The sequence below is a fragment of the Marmota marmota genome, unplaced genomic scaffold (assembly GCF_001458135.2).
Source record: "Marmota marmota marmota unplaced genomic scaffold, marMar, whole genome shotgun sequence".
NCBI classification, from domain to species: domain Eukaryota; kingdom Metazoa; phylum Chordata; class Mammalia; order Rodentia; family Sciuridae; genus Marmota; species Marmota marmota.
Genome location: NW_026000221.1, coordinates 20,477,258 through 20,490,598, shown reverse-complemented (window position 1 = coordinate 20,490,598; position 13,341 = coordinate 20,477,258).

Genomic DNA, 13,341 nt, shown 5'->3' with positions numbered 1-13,341 from the left:
CCCGCCCCCCCGCCATTCTTTCTTTCTTTCTTTTTTTATTTTGTGAGAGGTTGTCTTGCTAAATTGCTTAGGGCCTTGCTAAATTGCTGAGGCTGACCTCGAACTTGCAATCCTCCTGCTTCAGCCTCCCAAGGATTACAGGCATGTGCCACTGCACCCAGCAACTTGAGTATCTGTTTATTTGTTTGCTGCTAGAGATGGAACCCCACCTCATACACGCTATGGGCACATGCTCTCCGTTAGGTACACCCTAGTGGTCTTTACACTATCGGTAGCCCTTTCATATAAGCAAAAAGATGCTTTGATTTTTTTTTTCATGGAACAAGATAGCATAAGGGCTTTGATATGTAAATCAAAATCAAACAAAAACAGGGACACTAAGCACAGGTATAACTGAAGAATAAACTTCTCAGAGTGGCAAATCTATGCTTTGGATGGCCAAGCAGAGACATTCTGGCAGGGAGGAGGGTGCAGGGTTTGAACATCCCCCCCCAAAAAAACTCATATTGAAATTTAACCACCATTATAACAATATTAAGAGGTGGGCCTCACCTGTAATCCCAACTATTCTGGAGGCTGAGGCAGGAGGATCACAAATTCAAGGCCAGCCTGGGTAATTTATTAAGAACCTGTTTCAGGGCTGGGGCTGTAGCTCAGTGGTAGAGCACTTGCCTAGCACGTGTGTGAGGAACTGGGTTCAATCCTTAGCATGACATAAAAATAAATAAAATAAAGGTATTTTCTAAAAAAACCAAAACCTATGTCAAATTTTTTAAAAAGGGAGGAGGATGTGTCTCAGTGGTAAAATTTCATTGAGTACCATCCTCAGTACCATTAAAAAAAAAAAAGATGGTAACTTTAAGAGGTGGTTAGGTGGAACCTTTAAAGATAGATTAATGTCGTCTCCACAGTAGGGTTAGTTACTAAGGGAGTGGTTTCCCCTCTCCACCTCCAGGGCTGGGGATTGAACGCAGGGCCTCATGCATGCTAAGCAGAAGCTCTAACACTCAGCTACATCCCAGTTCTGGAAGTAGGTTCTTGATAAAATGGATGAGTTCAGCCCAATTCTCTCTCCCTGTTTTTCACATTTGCCTCATTGGATTCCAGGACTAGACCTTGCACTTCCCGGGATCCTGAACCAAGCCAATAAACTTCTGTTTATAAATGAATCAGTCTGTGGTATTCTGTTATAGCAGCAGAACATGGACTAAGACAGACTAAAGAAGAGCTATTTGGTTTGAGTCCTGAAGGATGGAAGGATCTGGAACAATAAGGAAAAGACAGGTGTGAAAGGAGAAATGGCACAGGTCAGTGTACAGAGGCTGAGGTGAATGAGGAAATTGAGGCCTGGCTGTCAGAGAGGACTCAGGGTCTGGACTTGCCAGAGGCATTTCAGAAATGTAAAGTTAGGCCAAAGTACTAGGGGTCTCCAAGGCTGTGCCAGGCCTCAGGCTCCCCTCACATCCCTTTCTAGAAGGGCACAGTCTAGCCCTGGTTAGGGTCAACTCCCTGAACATCCCTCCAGGGCAGCCAAAGAGAAAGACTAAGAAGGAGAGGGACTCCAGGGTCCTGAGTGAACAGGCCCTGTGAGGCCTTGCTTCAGCTTTCCAGAGCACCTGGTCCACCCTCTAATTGAGAAAAGGAGCCATGGCCGCATGAGAGTCAGAAGCAGAGTTAGACGTGGCCACTAAGGAAGGGTAGGTCCCAGCTCTGTCACTATCATTCAAGGGTGCTCTCTGCACACCTGTTCCACGTTTAAAATGCAAATGATACAGAGAAGGCTAATGCCAGGTCCCTCTCACTCCGCAGAGGTTCCAGAGCACGGCTGCGCATTTACAAATCATAGACCCCAGCATTTGTTTTGTGGCGGTTGCCTTAACATAAACGCTAGCTAGGTCCTGGGGCTTCTTTCACCCAATACAACCCAGGCACCTTTCCATGTCAACACCTAACTCCGCCTCGTTCTTTTGAACCGCTGCCCCTTGGAACAGTAAAGATCACTAGGGATAAAGGTAGCAACCTCTCCCCTCCTTGAGTCCCTGAATAACTGCATGGAGCAGAGGACTCCAACCTGCATTGGCTGTTTAGCCTGAGCAATATACAGCTCTGTGCGCTGCAGGGCGGAGACTTCGGAGGTAAGTTGTTTCTGCAGCTTAACGTTACCTATCCTGACTGGCACCTTATGGGCTAACGAAATTTTCCCACAATTCCCTTCACCAATCAGTTGCTCCCCTTCACATTACACACCATGATGCAATTAATAACCCCTGTGTGCCTCTCGAGCATCCTGGAGAGCATTTCTCTGGGTTCTTCTCCATTTGCCTGCCTACAGGCACCTGCTCTGCCCTGGTTGGCCCCCTGGGCTGCATTTCCCAGTGGGTGCCCTTGCCCTTTGGCTTCTGGCTGGGTTCCAACCGTGGGAAGCACCAGCCGGAGACTGGGAGGCTGGAGGAGAGACCGGGGAGTTAGCTTCTCACTTCATGCTGCATAAGCACAGATTATGGCCAAGGGCAGCCAAAGCTCCCGCCAGGTTCTAACCTCCTTCCCTTCCTTTTCCCTCCAGGCCTGAGGTGGCAGTGGGCCTCCACTGTGCTGCTTTCATACTCTGACATCCCTGGTAGAACATGGTGACCTTGACCACACTTTTGGTTTTTTTCTTTGGGTGCTGGGGATTAAGCCAGGGCCTTGCACATGCTAGGCAAGCGCTCTGCCACTGAGCCCCAGCCCCAGCCCCTGAACACACCTCTTTAAGTTATGAAAACTGGGCTTTTGGTTTGACCCATATGGAGGGAGTTCTCTATCCTGATACATCTGGAGACAAGGTGAAATTCCCAGACCCCCAGAAATGGATGTTGCCTATTTTTATTCATTCATTCATTTAATTTATTTGGTACTGAGGATTGCACCCTGAGGTACATACATCCCCAGCTCTTTTTATTTATATTTTAAGACAAGATCCCACAACATGGCCAAGGCCTGCCTCGAACTCATGATTCTCCTACCCCGGCCTCGGGAGTCACGGGGATCACAGGCGTGCGCACCCGGCTCTGCTTTAATACATGCTTCTAAATTGCCCTTTCAGGTCCCCAGGGAGCTGGCTGACCTGGCTGTTGGGCAGCCCTGTAGTGAGATGGGGACATGGGGCTTCCTCCATGGGGTCAGAGGTCTGACCGCTGAGATGCCACCCCTGGCTCTGAGGGCATGTCCTGGCTGATCGACAGTCCTCACACTGGGACACCCAGGATCGCCTCTGGCTAGATACATGCCCACAAAAGGGGCCCAGGCCAATACCAGCCACTGCCAACTGAGACCAGTCCGGGCCACCTGCCCCTGTCCTGCTCAAAGGCAGGACGGAAACCTGACTAGCATGTTTTCCCCAACCCGAGAGTTTCGGCCCCTCTCGGGGGACTGTTTGTGTTTCGGGTCATGCTACTGCCTGGCCCCACCCCTTCTTCCCTCTGCCAAGCTGACATTCCCCAGGCTGCCAGGCCTCCAAGAAACGGCAGTCCTGCCCTGAGCTGCCCGGTGGGGATCTCCTTTTCCTATTCCAGACACTTCTACGGCCTCCGTCACATTTCATCCTCTGAACACGGTCCAGCAAATGGGAGCACTGCGTCCGGACTGATGGGGAGCAGGGGCTCAGCCGGATGGCGGCTTACCCAAGGTCACACAGCACATCAGGGGTTGGGGTACCAGGAAAATTGGCCCTCAGCCCAGAATACAGACCCTGCCCCACAGCTCAGCCACTGGACAGGGATCAGGCCTGGTTACCAACCCCTGTCCAGTACATTCATCCATTCAGCAAATACTGGGTATTCACTGAGCCCCCCACTCAGGGCTTGGTGCTCTGCCCGAACCAACCCACTGCCTGCTCTTGTGAAGTTCTGCTGAATCCTGGCCACTCCAGGCCATTTATATATTACCATGACTGCTTCCTTCTCCAGGAGCAGAGTGCAGACACCCCAGAGAGCGTGTGGCTCCCAAGCCTAAAAATGTTATCACCTTTTTTCAGGGCTGGGGGTACTGGGGATTGAACTCAGGAGCACTCAACCACTGAGCCCCATCCCCAGCCTATTTTGCATTTGATTTAGAGACAGGGTCTCACTGAGTTGCTTAGCGCCTTGCTTTTGCTGAGGCTGGCTTTGAACTCATGATTCTCCTGCCTCAGAGGCCTCCAGAGCCGCTGTGTGCACCACTGCGCCCGGCTCACCTGACTTTTTATAAAATAGAGAGAGAATAAGTTTTCCCAGAAATCACATTATGACTTTCTAGGCATTTCTGTATTCACCAGCCCCTCCTCATTAACATAATAAATAAATAAATTTTAATATTATGAACATATAATTTTATGTATTATATGCACATGCACGCAACTTTTTAATTTTATGACTGTTGATAAAAAAAACTATTATAACCCAGTTCAGATTATATTCTTATTTTTCTAATGATTTTTTAAAAATTTTCAAACATTTCTGTGGGCTCCTTGAAATAACACAGGCCGTGGGCACTGGTCTGCTGTGCCTCATGAGAAGGTGGCCCTGACAGTGGCCATAGAGTGAGTCCCTCCATGGCTGAGCCCTAAAGGAGAGTCCCGCTAGGATCAGCTCCTCAGAAGCAGGGAGAAGTTGTCACAGCTTTGAAGGGAACCATTAAGGACTCAGATGAAATTTTTGTTTATTTCTATTGGAATGAAAATTTTGATTCCTTTTCCAATTCCTATTTTTCAAAGTTTTCAACTTTTTCGCTTTTTAGGGGAGAAAACAAATGCACATGGGTTTTTAATGTTGTGAATGTCCCAAATGATCTGCAAAGGAATGTAAGCGTCCCTCCCACCCCAGAGCCCCCAGCCCCTTTCCACCATTGGCTGTGAGAAGAAGAGACGGACACACAGGGTCTCCCACCTGGGTGTTCCATGCTTGCTTTCTTCCTCCTTAAATCTACGTTCCCAAGTGTAGATTCACCTTTAAAAAAATGCCTCTTCAGTATCCCATTGAGTGAATTTGCCCCAATTTGGACATTTCGGCATTTCCAGTCTTTTTCGGTTACAGTTGTGCAACAATGAATACTTCTGAATGGACCCACTATGCTGGGATATTAGGCAAGCATTTTTTTCTCTCCAAAAAAAAAAAAAAAAGTCCTTAGAGAAGAGGGAGTCCCTGTATGTACAAATACTCATAATGGCGCTCTCGTTACCTGATGCTTTCTGATCCCTTTATTTTAAACAAGGAAGTACTATTTGCAGAAGATACAATAGCCTGAAGTGACCTCAGTGAATTCTAATTTGGGATGTTTGTGGCGGTCACCCAGCAGAATTCACTGGGGAGAAAAAGGAGGCAAAGATATTTGACACAGATTTAGTAAATTTTCCTGGGGATATGACTTCATAGTTGCAGTGTTAAATAACACTGTAAACAAACCTTTTAAAGATCACGTTAGAGGGCAAAGCCTTAAATTTAAGAACTTCCACTCACCAGACACCATTAACAGAATGAAAAGCAAGTCTCAAGAGTGGGAGAAAATACTTGGCAATATATATGTCCAACAGAAGTTTTATGTCCAAAATACAAAAAGAATTTCCACAAAACAATAAGGAAATGAAACAGATGACCCATGGAAAAAAATGGATAAAAGACTTGGACGACACTTTATTTAAAAAGGATATCCCTCTGATCAACAAACATGAAAGCAGGTCCAACTTCATAAGCTATCAGGCCGAGGCAAATTAAGACAACTGACCCACCAGAATGGCTAAAGTGAAAGACAGACAATACCAAGTGTTAACAAGGATGTGGCACAAGCAGAACTCTCATACACTGTTAATGAAGACAGAAATTGTACAACCTTCGAAATCCATTTGGCATCATCTGTGTGACCTAAACACATGCGTCCTGCCTACCCAGCAGCTTCACCCAACAAAAATGCATTCATATATTCATGAAAAGGCAATGATAAGAATATTCGTAGCAGTTCTATTTGGAATAACCAATGACTATATAAACAAACCAAGGGTCCATCAATAGCAGAATGGATAAATAAATTGTGGTATATGCATACAAAGGAATAACTGCACTCCATGGAAAAACGAACACAGTAACCTCGTGTAATAGCACACAAGAATCTCAGAAACACAAGCAAAGGAAACCAAGTGCAAAGGAGTATAAACAAAAAAAAAAAAATGAGCCACAGCAAAGCAAGTTCCCTGTTCAGGACACAGGCACAGAAGCCTGAGACCTGATCTAAAATGGAATTAGAGCCTGGTGGCACCAAAAGTCTCGCACAAATGGGACCTGAAGGAGGAGAACAAGGCCTTGCAGCCTTAGATTAGAAGCAAGGGTGTCATCAGCAGTTACAGAACAGGTGAGAAGCATCCACAGTTCCACCTGGCCCCGTCCCAGGTGTAGACTATTCCACGAGACCCCTGGTTACAACAGCTCAGCCCTTATTCCTGCCTGGCCAATTAAATTCCTCAGCCATTGGCTGATCGGGAGGTGGATTTGAGCTGCCTCCTGACTCTTTGGCAGTCAGCTGTCAATAAAGCTTTTCCTTGTTGCAAAATCCAGTGTCACAGTACTGCTGCTAGGTACGTCGGCCATGACCGCTTGATCAACATCATAAGTTTTTTGATTCCATTTATATAAAGCTCAAAACCAGGCTGTTAGTTTTTCATCACTGTGACAAAATACTGAGAAAACAGCTTAAAAGGAGGCAAGGCTGACTCTGACTCATGGTTCCAGAGGCTGCAGTCTCTGGTTTCTTAGCCCCTTGCTTTTGACTCAAGGGAACACATCACGGCCCAGAGCGCAGGGCAAAGGAAACCTACTCACCTCCTGGCTACAGGAGAAGCAAAATGGAGACAGAGAGGGGTGGAGCAGCATCCCAAGATCCTCTCAAGGTCGCCCCCTGATGACCTCACTTCCTTCCACTAGGCCCCATTTCTTAGAGGTTTCATGGCCAACAGCCCACAGGCCCAAGACCAAGCCATAAACCTGTGGTTCTTTGAGGGACATTTAAGATCTAAACCACAGCACAAGCCAAATTAGCCAGAAGGTGGAAAAACCCAAGTGCTCTTCACCAGATGAGTGGATAAAGGAAACGTAACCTGTCCAAACATTGGAAATATTTTTTTGGCCATAAAAAAGTTGAAATTCCAAGAATAAAACAACATGGATGAACCTGGAAACGATGCTAAGTGAAATAAGCCAGACAGTCGCGATACTGTAAGGACTCTCCAGGATTGACAGATTCATCAAAAGTAGCTTAGAAGTTACTAGGGGTTGGGTTGATAGGAAATAAGGAATTATTGCTTTATGATTAGAGTCACCGTTTGGAATAATAGAAAAAGCTTTGGAAGAGATAGTGGGGATGGTTGCGCAACACTGAGAATAAAACTAATGCTATGAAATTCAGCTCTTCAGGTAGTTCAAATGGCAACTTTTAATAGACATATTTAAAATTTGCAACAAACTGTGCACAATGGTACATGCCTGTCATCCTAGTTACTTGAGAGGCTGAAGCGCGAGGATTGCAAGTTTGAGGCCAGCCTGGGCAATTTAGCAAGATCCTGTCTCAAAATTTAAATTAAAACATGTAAAAGACTGGTGAGTGGCAGAGTACCCCCTTGGTTCAATGCCCAGGACCAAAACAAACAATCCATCAAAAACCAGTGAAATTCTGAATCAAAGGATGGTGTACTTTCAAGTCATCAACCTGTCCCCACGGAGGGAGCCCCTTTGTGCTCAGAGAGCACATGCTTTCCACGCGTCCTTCCAGCACCCTGGTCTCCCTCTCCGGGTGGACAGCGGGGCAACCTTTGTCCTTTGTTCTGAGACACAGCAGCCACCGCCCCTCAACGAGGTCCCCTTTAAGTCCCCTCCGCAGAGGTTCCCCAAAAGATCTTTCACGACAGCTGTGTCTCGGGCTTGGAAGGTCGCAGGCTCCCCCATCATTGGGTTGGGTTTCAACATGAGTTCACCAGAGATTTGGTTTTTGAAAAGCGAATAAAGCAGCTGCAGTTCTCCCTTGGAGCCTTTGGGGTGGTGGTGGTGGGAGGGTACGTTTTGATTTTGAACTTCTGGCCTCCAGAACTTTCTGGAATTCTCCAGAAAGAACGATTTTCTTTTGTTTAAGCCAGCAAGTTTGTGATGGTTTGTTATGGGAGCCCCAGGAAACAAACATAGGAAGAAAATCAAGTGGAAATCTGGGGAATGTTCAGCAAGACCAATTCTCAAGGACAAAGGACCCACGTCAGGAATCATGCTTGGCGAGTTCTAGAAGAGCCATGGTCAGAGCAGCAGATTGAAGCACGGAGAGTGGCAGAAGTGGGCGCAGAGAGGACGAGGGGACCGGATCGTATGAGACCGTGTAGAGCCTTGTCTTTTACCCTGAGTGTGGTGCAGCAGCAGAGGGGTGAGGGGATCAGACTTAACAACCTAAATAAACAAAGGCACAAATGAATGGGTGCACGGCAGCCACCCGGTCACATCTCACACCTGTGTCTGTCCACCCTGCTAAGGCGTGAGCAATTTGAGGCCAGGGACTATGCCATGAATTTCTTTTTTATATCCCTGTCTCATCCAACACTGATAATCAATAAGAAAAAGACCAAAGGATTGGCAAAAAGAAGAAACCCAAATGTCTAACAAATATGAAGGAGACCTGCGCAATTGCATTCCTGGAGCAATTGCATTTCGAGAGAAATGAAAACAAATATCCCTGAAAGACTTGTATCTGAGTGTTCATAGCAGCTTTATCGATAAATAGAAATTCAGGCAGCCCAGGTGTCCTCCGACAAGAGAAGGGATAAACAACTTGCACATCCGTAGAATGGAACATAATTCAACAATAAAAAAGTAGCTGGCTGCGGCGCTGGGGATGTGGCTCAAGCGGTAGCGCACTTGCCTGGCATGCACAGGGCGCTGGGTTCGATCCTCAGCACCACATAAAAATAAAATAAAGATGTTGTGTCCACTGAAAACTAAAAAATAAATATTTCTTTAAAAAAAAAAAAAGGTAGCTGGCTGTTGCGGTGATGTGGATACATGTCACACACATGATGTTGATGAAAGAAGCCAGACACAAAGGCGTCCAAACTGTGTGATCCCCTTTATGGGAAGTTCCAGAACAGGAAAAGCTAATCCACAATGCAAACAGAAGACAGCGATGGCCTCTGGGGCTGGAGGGACAGTGATGGATTAGGTCTGGGCAGGATATCTTTTTCCAGAGGTCATGTTCTCTATCATAATAAGGGCTGGGTTACATGGATGTACGTGTTTGTCGTAACTAATCAAGTGGCACTTACTCTTAAGATGGTTGCATTACCATGGGTAAATTGTACACAGAGGTGGGGGACAAAAAGGAACCGTGATGACTACTAACTAGTTAATGATACGTATTGCTAGGGGTGAACGGTACTGATATCTGGAACCACTTTGAAATGTATTTAAAAAAAAAATAAGCCGTAATGGGCAGAGAGCCATGTGTCAAATGTTACCACCGACCCCTAAATAGTGGGTCGGTGGGTGATCAGGGTGCAATTTTTTCTACTTTTCTGGGTGTTAAACGTCTTCTTTCTTTCTTTTTGGTACCAGGAATTCAGGGACACTCGAACCCTGAGCCCCATCCCCAGCCCTATTTTGTATTTTATTTAGAGACAGGGTCTCACTGAGTTGCTTAGTGCCTTGCTTTGGCTGAGGCTGGCTTTGAACTCGCTCCTGCCTCAGCCTTCAGAGCCACGTGCGCCACTGTGCCCAGAAAATGTTGTCATAATAAAGTGTCAGATGGGGAAAGATGCCCAGTGATAAAGGATTTGCAGATTAGAACAGGGCTCTGAATTCTGTGCACTGAATTGTATGGCGCTGTAAAGCCTGTGCTTCCCGGCATACAGGAGGGCGCAGGATTGCCCTGGACTGTCCATGAATGCTTAGGGAGAGGACCCTGATCCCCTGCAAGCTTCCTTCCTGTCCCCTCCAGCCCTGAGCATCTCATCCTCTACATATGGTGCACATACACAGTATAATATCCTGTTTTTCCTGCGGCATTAGATTATAGGCACATCCTGGTTCTTTAAAACCTCTTTGTAAACATTGTGCTTGAAAGAAAACAGGTATTTCAAGACTTTTTCTTTTTCTTTTTTAATGATGACAAAGGTCCCTGTAGAAAAGGTAGCAAGCTCAGAAAAAAACAAAGAAGAAAATAGCGGTCCCCTGCAGTCTCACCCCCTGGCCATTTTCCGAGACCTCTGGCCTGTCTGTCCCCTGTGCGTACAGACACTGCCATGCTCCTCGGTGTGTCTGTGTGACACACCTACAGGCTCCTACAGGACCTCGTGTTTTGTTATTCGCTTTTCTATGTAATGGACTCCTTCGGGATGTGTGTCTGCAGACCACCTGCCTCTACCGAAGGCCATGCCTTGCTTTCATTGTCGTGGTCCAGGTGGGGTCAACCTGGCCTCTGCTGTGCTCCTTGGGGAGCCCAGGACGGGGGCATTAGAGATGGGCAGTCTTCTGGGGTCAGAGGGCCTCACTGATCCGGAGACAGTCACTGTGTTCCCTGGGCCTAGCCTGGCTGTCCCGGTGGCTCTCACCACTACCTGGCACCAGGGCTCTGAGTCACTCTCCCTTGCCCGATCTGCTGTCTGTCCTGGCTAGTTCTGGCCTGTCCTGAGCTGCCCTCGGGGCCAGGTGAGGTGAGGTTAGGCCCTGAGTGCCCCTGAGGACTGTGGGAAGAGCAGTGTGTGGCCAGCAGTCAGGGAGTCCTGCAAGTCTTTTGGCCCAAGACGTATCCTCGGACCAGCGCTGGGCCTGGAGGAAACCCCTGCGCACCGGGCCGCATTGTGTTGCAGGATTTCCCGTTTCCTGGCCGCCTAACCTATTTATGGGCCACAATAGCTCCTTCCCAAGGGAGGCTTCTACTGTACTCAGGCCCAATCAATGAGGCCTCTGGACTCTGCCCACATAGAATAAGTCCAACCTGGGATTGGCCCAGGGCAGGGACAATAAATGGGTGTCACTTTACGTGCTAACTTTGATAAATTGATAGAACCTGCCAGAGCACAGGATGGACAGTTCTGAGGCTCTGTCTGGGCACAATAGTCCATCAGAGACCATGTGTGTGTGCAAGACAGTGATGACAAGTGACATGAACCCTCAGCCTCTGACACTCTGTTGGGGGGTGGGGTGTCCCAACTTTTTTTCTAATCTTACATCCCTCCTCCCTCCCTACCCCTGGCTTCCAGCTGCAGAACCACTTCTTTCTTTGACCCTGCCTGCCTTTTCCTGCCCCAGGGCCTTTGCTCATATGTTCTTTTGCCTAACATGTCTTCCCCTCATCCTCAGCAATTATATCAGACAAGATTTAGCAAATGGAGGAGATCCTATGGAGCCAATCTTCACTCAACCTCCAAGACCCCAATTCAAATGTCTTCCATTCTGGGAGACTTTCCTGTGTCCCCAATCCTGGGCCACCTAGCCCTGCCACCAAGTAAATTTTGTGGGTATCTTAGGTCAAACTCCCCAGAAACGGAGTCTGAGATGGGAATTCTTGTGCAGGCAGTTTGTTGAGAAACTCAAGAACCCTGTGAGGAAGTGAAGGAAAGAGACAGGGCAGGGCAGAGGCTGAGCAAAGATGTGTTTGCAGAAGAAATCTGGCCACCGGATCCCACAGGGGACTCTGGAGCTTAAGTGGCACCTGAGAAGCTATGGAATGCAGAGGAAAGGGGACAGGCCTGCTCTGTGCCCCTGTCCCTCGGCCTTGCTGTGAACCTGCCAGGCATGTCCAGTGAGTGACACATCTGCCTAAATCAATGGTATCCCTCCAGAGAGGTGGGGGGATGGTCCCTAGCAGCCACAGCAGCTGAGGGAGGGGTGCCAGTCTGCCATGGGGAATATCCACATACCCCCAGGTGAGAGCTCCCAGGACTGGTTCCGTGTCCCAGGCTCCACAGGAGTCAGAGAAGCACTTGGCATCAGAGACCCTAAGCTGAGCCCAGGGAGGACAGCAGCTCGAGGTGGGTCGTGGCTGTCTCCAAAGCCTGAGCCGAGGCTCGTGTGGGCACCTCCTGTCCTCCTACCTCCCCGGGTCATGTTGGGCGGCCTGGCAGTGTGTCAAGCAGGCTCTGGGAAGGCCCCAGCCTCTGTGCAGATGTCCCAGACTGCTCTCCAACCCTGCCACTGCCCACGCCCCTCTCAGCCTCACACATCACGTCTAGATTGACAGCTCCCCCAAGCTCCTCCTTCTCTCGGAAGTCCCCAGGAATGACCCAGCCAAGGATCCATTGCCCACTCTAATGACACCTTTAGGGTTTACATGATATAAGGTAGTTTTTGCAGGAGTCTAAATACCAGAAGCTTCAGAATAGTCTAAAAGGAACTTTTGACTTCCCTGTTTTTACATCAAGACAGCCCGCCCAGCACTGAAGCCGGCTGGCCTGGGTCATGGTGGCTTATGATGGCCTGCATCAGGTGGTAGCAGTGACATCTCAGCAGTTCTCGGAGACCCTGGGTGTGATACGGCTCTGCTGTTACGGGCTGTTGAAAGGCTGCTGCGTACTGTGGGCGAACACCCTACTGGTTCTTGCATGACCTTTCACCCTTCACTGTGCTTATTTGAAGCCAAGGTCTCTAAAATTCAGAAATATAGTTAACCACAGCATAGGGACTACATGGTACCAGATCTCCTCTTCACAAGCCATGAAGAAGCCTCAGCATCCCTGGGCCAGCGCCTGGCATTTAGTACCAATGGATGGATGGATGGATGGTTGGGTGGGTGGATGGATGGATGGATGGTTGGGTGGGTGGATGGATGGATGGTTGGGTGGGTGGATGGATGGATGGATGGTTGGGTGGGTGGATGGATTAACAGGTAGCTGGGTGGATGGGTGAATGAATGGGTAGATGTGAATGAATAGTTGAGTACCTGCTTTTCAATGTAGAATCTGAGGTTCCAAGAGGTTGTGTCACTTGCTTAAGTTGACACTAAGTGGGAGAACCAGGATTCCAAGTTAGCTCTATTGTCCCCAGAGCTGAAATGATTGAACACAATGATTCAGTGGATTCGGGCCCTTCCTTATCTTGGGGCTCCTCAGCCACACAGTACAGATGCTAATTTGTGGGGCATATCCCATCTGGAAAGAGGAGGGGAAACGGCCTTCAACGAGGGGGCAAGGTGACCAGCCTGGGCAACATAGAGAGACCCTGTCTCAAAAATGAAATGAAATGAAATAAAATACCCAAACAAACAACAATAAACCCTGAGGCTCCAGGTGGTCAGCTTAGGTCTGTTTCTTGCCCCAGAAGCAACCTGCTTCCATCCTTACCTTGGCTCCAGGTGACAAGGGCCAGGCCT